Raw genomic sequence first — 13,010 nt, 5'->3', positions numbered from 1 at the left:
TGTTCACACCCCTCATAATATAATATCTCTCCTCTCGTTTTAATATTTGGACTAGCAAAATGTGTGCTAGTATCTCTCTACCCTCTAACCCGAGTATGAACACAAAGTAATAAGCTTGCGAGCCGGTCACATCTTCATCCATACCCACCGATTGCATAATGAATAGGACTAAGGTTTTGCTGTGACTTATGTTCAGGTGTGGAATATGATTTATTTAGTGACTTATGGTGGATGAAACCTGATTTATTCACATAACTAAAAAAAGCGAACTACTCACTAACTACTATTTACACCCAATACTGACTTCAAACATTGACTCTTTTTGAGTTTTTCCTGATTTTCCAACTTTTTTCTTTCTTTCTTTCTTTTTCTCTTTTTTTTCCTTTTTCATTTTTGTAAACAAATACTAACATCAATATATACAAACAACTGACATGAGACTTACATACATTGTGTACTATGCTCTACAAACAACTTATATACAACTCTAACATACCAAGTTTCATCCACGACGTTAAAATAATAAAAGGCCAAGGCTAACACAGCTTGTAATGTAGGGTTTATCAAATAAAGGGAAAAGACACAAATTTGGCTCCTAGGGGACAATGTTGGGTAGTGAATATTATTTTATTTTTTATGTAAACACCATTATATGTAGGTTTCTATAGCCGTATTTCTCCGTACATGTGGTGGTATTAAGATCTCGATATGCATATGACAAACAAGTTCTAGATATCATGAACATACCGGTTACTCTCTTTATGGCACTCATATGATATGTGTATATATCTATATATTTTATGTGTATTATATATAAAACAAATCTCACACACGCACGGGAGGAAATAGGTTGCCAATATGAAACATGTGTACCAATATGAAACATGTGTACCCGTCCCCATGACTCGTTATCCCCATCTAAACGGTCCGTTTTGATTCCCCTTTTTAAAAACATTTGATTAAGAAAACTTTTGAGAAGCTTAAAAACTGATAATGACCAAAGACCTCAATTTGGCATTAATAATAGTAATTAACAAGTTACAATTCCGGCTTTTGCGCACAATAAATTTACTATAAAGCAAAAATTTCAGTTTTCCTCCATCCCCACGCTTGAGGTTAACATTCTCCTCAATTATTTAAATTTAGCATTTAAAATAACATTTTCGAGGAATGGGCTAATATTTACAACTTATTAATTTTAAAAATCGGGCGTAATGTGATTGTCCTAAAAGTTATACACCTATACAATTAAACTTTTAACAAGTCGCTCAGGTACACTCGTGACTCGTTTATGAAAACGGAATCACCTGATAAAATAAGAAGAAACTCAGGTACACTCGTGCTTTCTCTTAAAGAACTCGACACCTCAAGTCGCTTAACGATATCTGCAAACTCTCACACGTGTAGAAACATGCTTTTCACAACTGCTAAAATAGGTCTTTTTAAAACGTTTGCAAAACCGTTAATTTTAATTACCAAGTCGAGTTAAATAAATTTTATAATTGTATTTGTTAAATGAGTAAATATGTTAAAATACCTAACTCACTTTCCTAGGAATCACGATTTCATTTAGCGTATGCAATAAGCCCTTTAAACCCCCCGGTAGCTCGGGTGGACGATTGAGGTCTCGTGAGGGTTTATAGTATATTACACCAACAAAGTTTTAAATACAACAAAAATATAAAAACACATGAATTAACCAAAGAAAAAGGAACATGAAAGCACGTTGGACAACCGTAACCTCGTAACTTATAATTCTCTCAACGAACAATTTAAAACTCTGACTTTTCTGTGTACAATCCCCACACTTGACTTTTGATACAGTGGTAAGCTTGAAATAAAACAGTTAAACAATTACAAAAATAAAATACAAACTGAAAATAAAACCTGGGTTGCTTCCCGGTCAGCGTTATGTATTTGTTAAGGTCTTCAGCCGGACCATTACCTGATTTTTGCGGTTATGGTGGTCTAATGAAGTGCTTACCTTCCTCCATCTCATTTCGTGTGCTTCTCTAGCACAGTGGTAGCTCTAATGCTTCCCATATTGGCCCAAAACATGCCAACCTTCTTTGTTGATTCTCGAATCCGGGTGGTTTCTTTACTTTCTCTTTCTTTGGTGGTTTCTTCTTATTTATTACATCCGTCTATTTACTACTCACTGGTTCCATCACCTTATTGATATTATTATCCGAACTTACCAGCTCCTCACTCTGAATTTCTACAACATTCACCTCTTCCTTCTCTTTCTCACGCTTAGCCCTGTAAAAAACAACACCTTCCTCCTCGGTATTATCCTCACTTACATGAGGAATACAATTGTTAGTAGCATCTGACCATGAATATTTATTTTCAACAGAATAATCAAATAAATTTTAAAATATATTTAAAACTAACTTATGGTTACCGAAGGTCTTGCACACTATTCCATCTCGACAATTGGTTTGAGCATTTGTTGTCGCCAAAAACGGTTCCCAAGTTCACACGGGGTTCTCCGGTGCATAATCGAGCACCAGGAATCTTCTGGGTAAAAAAAATCTCCGACTTTTACTGCAACTCCAACCAACTTTCCACGAGTCCGTCTTCATGTAAAATTAGCTGAAAACAATGTAGTGTCAATTTCTTGCAAAGGCCCGAAATCAAATTATTATACACGCTGCCCGGTAGCACACTTACACTCACACCATAATCAACTAATGCCTTGGTGGTCTTAAACTCGCCAATCTGAATGGGAATAAGTGGAATCCCAGTTTCAAATTCTTCAACTGTGTCATTCACCACATTATCTTCAATGGTGATAGCACTAACTTGTGCACTTTTATCGTTTGAAGTACTGCTACCCTGGTGGTTTGGGTTCTTTAAAGTATCACTCGGTAGCTTCTTTGGATCCGTCTTCAAAACTGACAACTCCTTAGCATGTTGGCTTATCTGTTTGTCTCTTGCAACATTTATCTTTTCTTGAATCTCCATCCTCTGACTAAGGTCCTTCAATAGTGTTAAAATCTCTGAATTATGAGCCATATTTTGACCTTGAGTCATTCGCTGACCTTGCTGATAATTCTCTTAATAGCCTTTATTGTACCACCCGGATTCTTTCTAATTATACCTACACTGACATTACCTGAGTTGTTCCCATACTGCCTCTGATTCAACTGATATCCTATCTTCTGAGAACTGCCCTGCAACTTCGGATTTTGTTGAGTGTTCGGGTTTTCATAACTGAAGTTCAGGTGATTTCTGAGGCCCAGGTGATAAGTATTTGAATTCATATTTTTTTTGTACTTCTTTTCACCATGAATATGGTTGACCTCTTCTTCCTCATTTTCCTCATCTTGTACTACCCCACAACTCGAAACTTCATGGCCCAACTCACCACAACCTTCGCATACCTGATATGTTTTTCCCGAGTTACCCTTTGCTTGCGTACCTGCATCCAACAACCTGTCCATTTTCTTTTCTACTCTATCCATTCTGTCATCTGAGCCATGACTGTCTACCGCCTTTACTAATGCTTTTTTGACCATTTTGTTCGACTGAGCCCGTCTCTTTGAATTAGTTGCATGTATTTCAAGATACTCCCAATCCATATTTTCATCATTTGCAAGAAAAGATCAATTAGTAGTGGCTTGGAGGTCTCGAACATCATCATTAGAGAGACTGTCGTGGAATTCCTTTATCCACTCCCATAAAACTATTCCATGATGTGGACAAGTCCTCAAAAATAATTTGAATCTCTGAAAGGTCTCATAGAAGGTTTCATTCGTATGCTGCTGAAAATTCCGAATGACATTTAGAGTCTCTGTGGTTCTCTGTGGCGTGTAATATTCATCCAAAAACTATTGTGCCAAATCTCGCTACGTGTAAATACTAGCCAGAGGTAATGATAGAAACCACTATTTTGCTGCATCCTTCAAACTAAACGGAAATACAACCATCTTCACTTCATTCGAAGTAAAACCCTGACTTGAGATAGTAGCACATATCGAATTAAAATCACTCAAGTGCATATATTTTTTTTCAGTAGCTTTCCCGTGAAACGTGGGTAACCCGGTTAAACTGCCCTGTCTGGTGGTGGAATATATGCTCTCGGTACTCCATCATCAAACTAAAAAAAGGGAATCTATGGCTCGCGGTTATTCTAACGTCTCGTGCTTGATATTGCTGATTTTATGGATGATTTTGTCGAGGTTCTTGGTTATTCTGAAGATTTTGTTGCCGATACTGACCCCCATATTCATCCAAAAACTCCTCCTCATCTTCATGATCGATCCCGACATCATCCCCTATATTCTAGTCTTCAACCCATATATGAGCATGGTTAACCTCGGGTCTCTGAATTTTGCTGGTCTTTGACGGTTAATTGGGGCGGATCTGACAGACAAGTTGTCATTAAAATTCAGTTGTCTTCTCTAGTTATGGTTATCCCCTTTAGGTTTACCAGGTTTCGGTTATGGCTACGGTTTGCATTTTGGTTTCGGTTAGGTGGTGGGTTATTTTGGGGAACACGTTGTTTTTGGTCTTGTGGGTAGTATTGGTTATCTGGTGGGTAGTCATTCGGGTCTTGGTTGTTTCGGTCACTCATGTCTTTTGTTTTTTGTATTGTGGCTTCTGGTTTTCGGTTTAACTTGGGTTTCCGAGCTGCTCGGTTTCTCTTTGTTGTTTTCTCAATTTCTGGATCAAATTGTAGTGGCTCTTTCTCGCGGGAATATCTCTTCTTCATTAACCTATAAATCACACGCACAGACAAAAACACTAACACCCCGCGTAAAATCAATGAAGAAATAATAAAAAATAAAAACTAAAAATTAAGCAGAACTAGCACTTTGCGCGTTGATTCCCAAACAACGGCGTCATTTTGATCGATGACGAAATGTGAATAAAAAACATTTATGAAATACCTTTACTAGTAAGGGCAAGTAAGGTGTCGAATTCACAGGGAATCAGTGGAAAATGCTAATCAAACGCAAGACTTATTAATTAGCTAACGTAATGTGGATAAACGATGTCAAGCAAGCTTTTGAAAATGGTTTGATTGTGAAATAATTTGGAAAACAAGTAACTTTAATTTGTAAACACTTATGAGAAAAATAACCAACTCCAAGTTTCAGGTTGCGAAATAGATTGGAAAAGTTAATTATACCTATTCAGAAATCCCTTTGTTTAAATAAATAATTAAAAGACTAAATATATGATCTTAGTGATTGTCAGAACTTAATCCAAACAATTGATTTGAATGAATAATAATCTAATTGATTACCAGTTTTAAGGTTTGATAAATGCAATCGGCTTAATGGTTAAAGATAAATGGGTCATTGACTCTAAGAACCTAATCCTAAAAGTTGATGACCACAAATCAATTAACTGATAAAACTTTTATGCAGACAATTACGAGAAGCTGTTCAAACCAAATAAACAAGCATAAATATTCAACTAACCCAATGATTAACCAAATCCAAATCCAATGTGAAGGTTTAAATCAATAAACTCCCACTACAAACACAACCCTACACCCGGAGATGGTCATAAAAGCTTTATTCTAGCATATGCATTTTAAAGATCTAGATTCTTGGTTGAGATGATGAGAACATGAATGATTGTGGTGATTGGTCGGTGTTAGGATGGTGTATGACGGCTCCAAAATTGCCCAAGTATGTTAGGTATGAAGGATAATCGACTTAGGGTTTAATCGGATATAGAAGAAAACAAGTCCAAAACACACTTCCCTTCAAACCTGGCCGTAGCCTACGGCCAGACCGGTAGGCTACGACCTTCAGCCTCTACCTTACGGCTCATATTATTCCATTTTCATATTTATCTCGTGTGACATTCATCAATTTCGGGTCTCGATTTGTATTCATTTTGTAATCATTTTTGTAACATGTCGATTTTTCGCGTTTTATTTTAATAAATTATGCTTCGTATTTGTGGTTAAGCTTGTAAATCCGAACAGTCAATTTATCAAATCATTGATGATATACCTCTAGCGTGTGTGAGGTTTGTCAAAATACCGTTAGTTTTAGTTTATAAGTTTGGTTAAACAAACTTTAGGGACTAAAGTGGATTTTCCTTAAAGCTATACAAGGTTTAAATTATTTATAACTAGATATCAAACATGAGGGGACAAAGTTAAACATTTATAAACTATATATATATATAAACCTTAAAAAAAATAAACCCTAACCCTAACATAAACAATCCAGCCGCCACCCCCCGTGGCCGTTTTCCGGCGAACCCAAGGTTTTCCGGCGACCTCCAATTTCCTGCGACTCCTGCCACCTCTCTTCCCCTCCATCATTTTTCCGGCGCCCCTTTCTCCGTCAACCCCGTCCCTCTCTCTGGCGGCCCGGTAACTCCTCCTCACCCAAACTGAACCCTCTTTCCCTCTCCCGGTCGTTTTTCCAGGCGACTAGAAAACCATATCTCTCTCTCGCTTGCTCCGTCTCTCTCTCTTTCTCTCTCTCTCTCTCTCTATCCGCCTCTCTCTCTCTCTCTGTCCGCCTCTCTCTCTCTTTTCTCTCTCTCTGTTTCGTTATCCGACGCATCTCCGGCGGCCGGAATCGGCTCCGACGACCCTTTTCTTCATCTCCGGCTTTTTTTCTACGTCTCCGGCAGCCTTCATCTCCGACGACCCTTGCTCGCCTCCGACAAATGTTCCGGCCAAACATCTAATAGGTAAATTAATATAGGCTTTCGGTTTGTTTTTTTTTGTTAACAAAATTATTCAAGTTAATATTACTATTTTTATTAACACAATATTTATTATCTAAATTATATTATTATTATTATTATTAACTCCTTATAAAGATGTATATTATTATTAATTTTAACCATTGGTACTATTAATGTCATATTTATTAATAGGTCTTTAATGTGGTGAATTCATTTAGAAACTGAACCAAAATTAAGTATGGTATCATCATTATTGTCAATACTACTTAATAATGTTATTATTAACTATTAATATTAATAAAGCAAATTAATATTATTATTATTATTATTATTATTATTATTATTAATCTCTATGAATATTATTACTTTTGGATACAAATATTATCTACTTGTTTTATTAAATCGAAACCCATGTTGGGCCTAGTTACCATTTAACGTCATCGTTACTCGAGTTATATTTTTATCACTAATACTATTATTATTAAAATGTTATAAGTAAGTTATTATCATTCATACGACAATTATAATTATTTATTGTAGGTTCCCTGGACGGATCACACGTGATATCCCGATATACACAGGTGCGGAATCCCTGTGTAGATCGTTACGGACGTAGAATATTAGCTCACGAACACACGTACACACAATACGAACAACCACACGTTATATTGATAACTCGAACCGTGTTACTTACAGACTCACGTCAATAGACTTACTGAATTACAACCAACTCGATCAACCAAAAACTCTAACGACTGATTAACCTTAAACAGTAAGCCGTAAACTATTTAAATACACGACAACTTCGCCTCAGGCGAAGTTGTCTATAACTTCGCTCGTTCAACAAGTTCGCCTAGGCGAACTTGTCAACAACTTCGCTTTTACACAAACAATTACATAAACAAAATTACAGACTCGATTACAGACATTAGACATATGAACTACTGACATCTATGCACCAACAGACTCCCCCTTGGCAGTAGCTTCATATCTTGATCTTTCAGCTCTTGTCTCGTAATCCTGTATCTTCAAGCGTGCACTCCTTCTCTAACACACACCGTGACTACTCGCTGATATTTCCTTGCTTCATCCTTCCAAGCAGGAATATAAATATCTTCTTTTCATTCAACGCTTGCAAATCAGCTTTCGATAAGTTAACAAGATGCATCGGGTCATACACCCTCAGCACTTCTTGTTCATCTTCGTCTTCCATCACGGCTTCAGCAGTCTGGCAATCAACGTACCACCATTTTAGATTCTTCAACACATCTTGAGGCATATTCTTCATTGGAACCTCCTTGATGCATCGGATCGGTTTGTACTTCATCACCATCCATGGCTTGCCATCTGCTCTCAATCCCCTCTCTGTATCCTCCACGAGCTTTCCCTTCTGTGGCTTTAATAGTTCAAACTTCTTTTCTTTTATGCCTTCTTTCCACACAATCTTCTCAATCATTCTTGCCATATTGTTGTCACTTCTATTTATCAGGCCCAACCTGGCCAAATCTTTCACCTCACATTCCGGCAACGTATTGAGAGATCTCAACATTCTCTTGAAGTATTGAATACCATCATAACGCTTCACCACAAACAACTTCATCTGTTCATCATAAATCCAACAGATAATTCCCTTCTTCGACTCAGCATAGCCTTTGATGTTATAACTCTTCTTGAACATGGCTGGAACAGCAGGCTTCTTGGTCTTGATAAACCAATGAGCACAGCCTTCCTTCCACCTAGGCTGCTCCTCCCACTCAGTCTCATCCATCTCAACACCCATGTCGGCTTTCTCTACATCAGGGATCTCGTGTTCAACTCCTTCTTCTACTATCTCCCCCTCTTCTATTCCATCTTCAATCGCAATCTGCTCACCGATCTTCTCAATCATATCACTCGGCAGCACATCTTCATCGAATAACACATCATCGCTGAACATGTCATCATCAAGCTCCTTCAGCGCATCAATCACATCATCTTCCACCAACACTACATCATCACCAGAACCACCAGCCACGTCGGTAGACTCCCCCTCAGCTGTGGAAGTACCAAGAGCTTCAGAAGTTCTTGGCAGCTCACCACCTGCATCTTTCGATGCATTGGGATCATCGTCACGGTCGTTCCTCTTCTTCGTTCTGAGCTCTTCGCCCTTACAGCTCATCTCCCCCTGAGATGCCAAGAACTCCTTCAAGGCATCTATAACTTTCCCATGCTCAACCAGGAGGGATGCCTGTAGTTGATTTGCTTCCACTAGGCTTTGAATAGTCTTCGACTGCTCTGCCACGATCCGCTCTAGTGAAGCTATTCTTTCTGAATCTGAAGTAGGCGAAGGCGAGACACCAGAAGCAGGCGTAACCGCAGGTGGTACCATACCTGATAACCCTGCAGTAGTAATGACCGTTGACTCTACAAATCGTGCTGCTACCACCGACTGAGTAAGCGTTGGCGGTGGTAGAGACACGATCTCCGGAATCGACGTCTGGATAGCAATGATGGATGGAGTGCCAGCCGATGATGTAGCCACCACGGGAACATCCGCAGCGCTTGTACTTGTCACCTGTACAGAAGAAGGAACAATGGACATACCAGACAGTGCGGCCGGAGCAAATCGTACAGTCCTTGAAGTCTCTCCAGCTCCCATGCCAGCACCTGTCCTCTCCCGTCTTGATCTTCTAATCAGCTTATGTATGTCTTCTTCTTCTTCCGACTCATCATCATCCTCCGTTCTCTTCCTCTTCCCTATCGTTCTCTCTCGAGACACCATCAACCGTCTCCCCTCATTCATAATCTCGTCCAAATCGGAGTCAGCCATCGACGTAGCTGCTCTAGTTATACTCACACCCGAACCCTGTGCAACTGAGACCTGCACCTCTTCCACATGATCCATGTCAAAATAGCCTTGACCTCCAAAAACAGCGTCAAGGTCTATATCCTCTGCAGTTGATACAACAGGCACAGCAGGAGCAGGAACAGCTTGAGTTGCTCTTGCCTGTCGCGGTTGTGGATCTCTGAACTCGTCCCCACCAGCAGGAACATACTCTGGGTTGATTAAAAACCCAAACAGTGGAGTATGCCTGGGACGACGTTCAGGGTTGCTCCTCGCACTCGACGTGCGGCATTGAGCAAAGATACGTTTGCTCACTGATTCGACGTATCTGATCGGGCGTCTCTGAGGTAGACTCGGAGCCACATGGTTTAATATCATCTGTAAAAAACGTGGGTACATGATGAACCGCTCCCGAGACATCGCCCTTCTTTGCCTATCAATCTCGTAGAAGACCATTTGACTGAAGCTATAACGCTTGTTATAGGTCAGTGCAGTCATGGCAGACTGCATGGTCGCACCCATACCATCTGTGCCCGCCTTCCTCCCCGACATGCACACAATCATAACGTGCATGAGGAAGCGCCACTGGTCTAGAAGGAAACCCTTCCTCCTCTGGGTATCTCCTGATGGACCAGAGTAGCCCATTCGGAGAAACGCTTCATCACGAAAGGAGCGACAAACTCAGTTGGATCGTCTCGAGTCTCCTCTCCAAACCGTAGTGCCACCCGGATCTGTTCAGAATTGAACTGAACTTCTTGATTGTTCACCGTTGCTCTCATGACCGGGGGCTCCACACGGCAGTCGTATTCGACCGTCTGCCAGAAGTCTTCGATATTCGGCAGAGATATCGGCAAAGTGTTTGTAATCGCGTGAAAAATCCTCGAGCGTAGGAGGAAGGTGATAATCTCGCGATAGTCATCCACACCGCTCGCCTCCGGGTCTAGAGTGATGTACATATTGTGACCCGGGAAAAATTGTCTCTGATTGTCACCATCATCTCCTCCTGCACCACCAGCACCAGCTACCGCAGCCATATCTGCAACAAACTAACCAAGTTAGAACGACAAAAAGACATAGCACAAGTTCGCTTTGTTACCATGAGCGAAGTTGTGATAAACTCTGTATAGGCGAAGTTAAAGTTGAGGCGAAGTTGGGAACAACTTCTCTTCAGCTTTAAGTTCGTCTAATTAACACTAAGTAAAATTGATCTAGGCGAAGTTAATGTTAACTTCGCCTCATCACAACATCGCCTCAGGCGAATTTAAGTTTCAGGCGAAGTTACGGATAACTTCGCCTCAGGCGAACTTAAGCTTCGGGCGAAGTTACGGATAACTTCGCCTCAGGCGAACTTAAGCTCCAGGCGAATTTACGGATAACTTCGCCTAAACCCTAACTTCGCCTGAATCTGAAACGGCGACAGTAAGATTCTGCAAACATCGAAATCCGATGTTTCGGCTAGTTTAGACGATTAAGGATCCTTAAAACAAGCTTTTTAAGGACATGTTGACGATCATAATGGTGATTAACACGTGACAACAAGTTTTGGAAATCGGTTTGAAGGTCCGACGGTTCGAGGGTAATACCCGGGTCGAAACGACCCTTGATTAGCATGAAGGAACTTGTAATATATGATAAAACAACATATCGAACCTTTGATCGGTGTGAAAATCGGAATAAATAACACGTAATCGGGGTTAATAACAAGTTCGCCGGAGAATAAGTTTGTCAGTGGATATAAGTTCGCTGTGGATAATGAACAGTGTGACCTTTGAACATCCTTATATAGGGGCGGAGTTATACAGGCGAAGTTACGGATAACTTCGCCTAGGCGAAGTTATCCACAACTTCGCCTGTTCAACAACATCGCCTATATATTTACAAAATCAACCCTTATAATTTTAACAATTTTCCAATTAAGTTATATAACTTTCCTAGAAGAAATAAATGACATGATCAATTCTAAGTAACCAGTTAAAAAATCATAAAACTATCTAAGTATAAAAACTTAAAAATTTAAAGTATAAGGGATCAAATTTCAGTCTCGATAGGGACTGCTACGTTTTAGAAAAGATCCGAACAGGAATCATACTAAGTATGTGACTGTCACATAGATCCGTGTTTAGCTGTATTATGACATATAGAGACAGGTTGTAAGCAGGTATAACTTAAAGTGGTTTTCATCGTTTCTGTGATACGAGTTAGGTTCGATTAAGCCTCAAAATTTAAGTGGGCAACAACTTAGAAATATTGATGCCTCCTATCTATCCTCAAAGCGTATTTGGCTTTCCCCAAGTCACCCCGAATTGACTTCGACCCATAGTGTCTGATTAAGTTGTAAATATTCTTGATCTGCTTCCCGTTCTTCTCTCTTACTCAATGATTGTGAAGTCTTGATATTGTCATCTCTAATATATTTCCATAACACCAATTTTTTTTTTTTTTTTTTCAACATAGACTTCAAAGTAGAAATTTACTGCAAGTCCCGAATCTGGATCACTGCAGTATCTTGAAACGCAATCTTCACGGGAATCAGAACACACATGGGCTCGTGTATGAATGGGTAATCGCTTTTCTGCCTATCATTCGGAAAGATATATATGAAGACACGCAAAACTCTTAAGGAGTTTCCACGTAAAATCAAGTAAAATTAGTTTGTATCACATCTACTTTTATGCACCATAAAAAGTTACCATGACATACAATGATTGTCCTAAAGCCTTTTAAGCCTAATAACTTCACTAGTTAAGCACACAAAGTTAGTATATCTATCATTTTCCAAGGTTGGATCAATTTTCCGTTTAACATAGCTAACGAACTTCTTACGAAGTAACAGACTTGAAAAATAATTTCATTTCCCAAAAAAAAAATTTTAACATTTATCGCCCCGACCAAAACAAAGTCTTCAGGTAAACGGCTATCCCGAAGATCCACTGGATCAGCTGGACCGATCACATACTAGTATGTGTCCTTCTAACTAAGTATTATCGACTAATTTTAAGCGAAAGAATGAAAAACTCATCATAAACCGCCCCGGTTACTATCAGTAATCTGGTTAATGGCTATCCTCAAAATCTACAAGTAGAAAATGAGGACCAAAACATATCCGAAGACAAGTCCTTCAAACTAATGTAACCGACATAATTTTAAGCGATTAGTGACGTTTTTTTTTTTTTTTTTTTTTTTTTTTTTTTTTTTAATAACACAAGAAAAGCATGGTTAATCGGGATTGATCATCCCATTCAGTTCAATAAGGTTTTGAAATCTGGATTTGTCAAACGCTTTAGTGTATAAATCAGCGAAATTATCAAGCGTATCCACCTTTTCAAGAATTATCAGTTTCTTCTCAGCACGATCCCGTATGAAATGATGACGTATGTCAATGTGTTTAGTTTTACTATGTTTCACGGGATTGTTAGTTACTGAGATTGCAGCTGTGTTATCAATGCAAATAGGAGTAAGTAAGAAATTCAGACCATAGTCGCGCAGCTGTTGTTGTATCCAAAGAACCTGAGAGCAGCAG

Source organism: Bidens hawaiensis, unplaced genomic scaffold (genome assembly GCF_021521415.1).
Source record: "Bidens hawaiensis isolate Kalapana, Puna unplaced genomic scaffold, B.hawaiensis_p1.1 tig00018959_1, whole genome shotgun sequence".
In the NCBI taxonomy this organism is placed as follows: Eukaryota; Viridiplantae; Streptophyta; class Magnoliopsida; order Asterales; family Asteraceae; genus Bidens; species Bidens hawaiensis.
The sequence above is the reverse complement of the archived record's forward strand: the minus strand, read 5'-3'. Positions refer to the sequence as shown.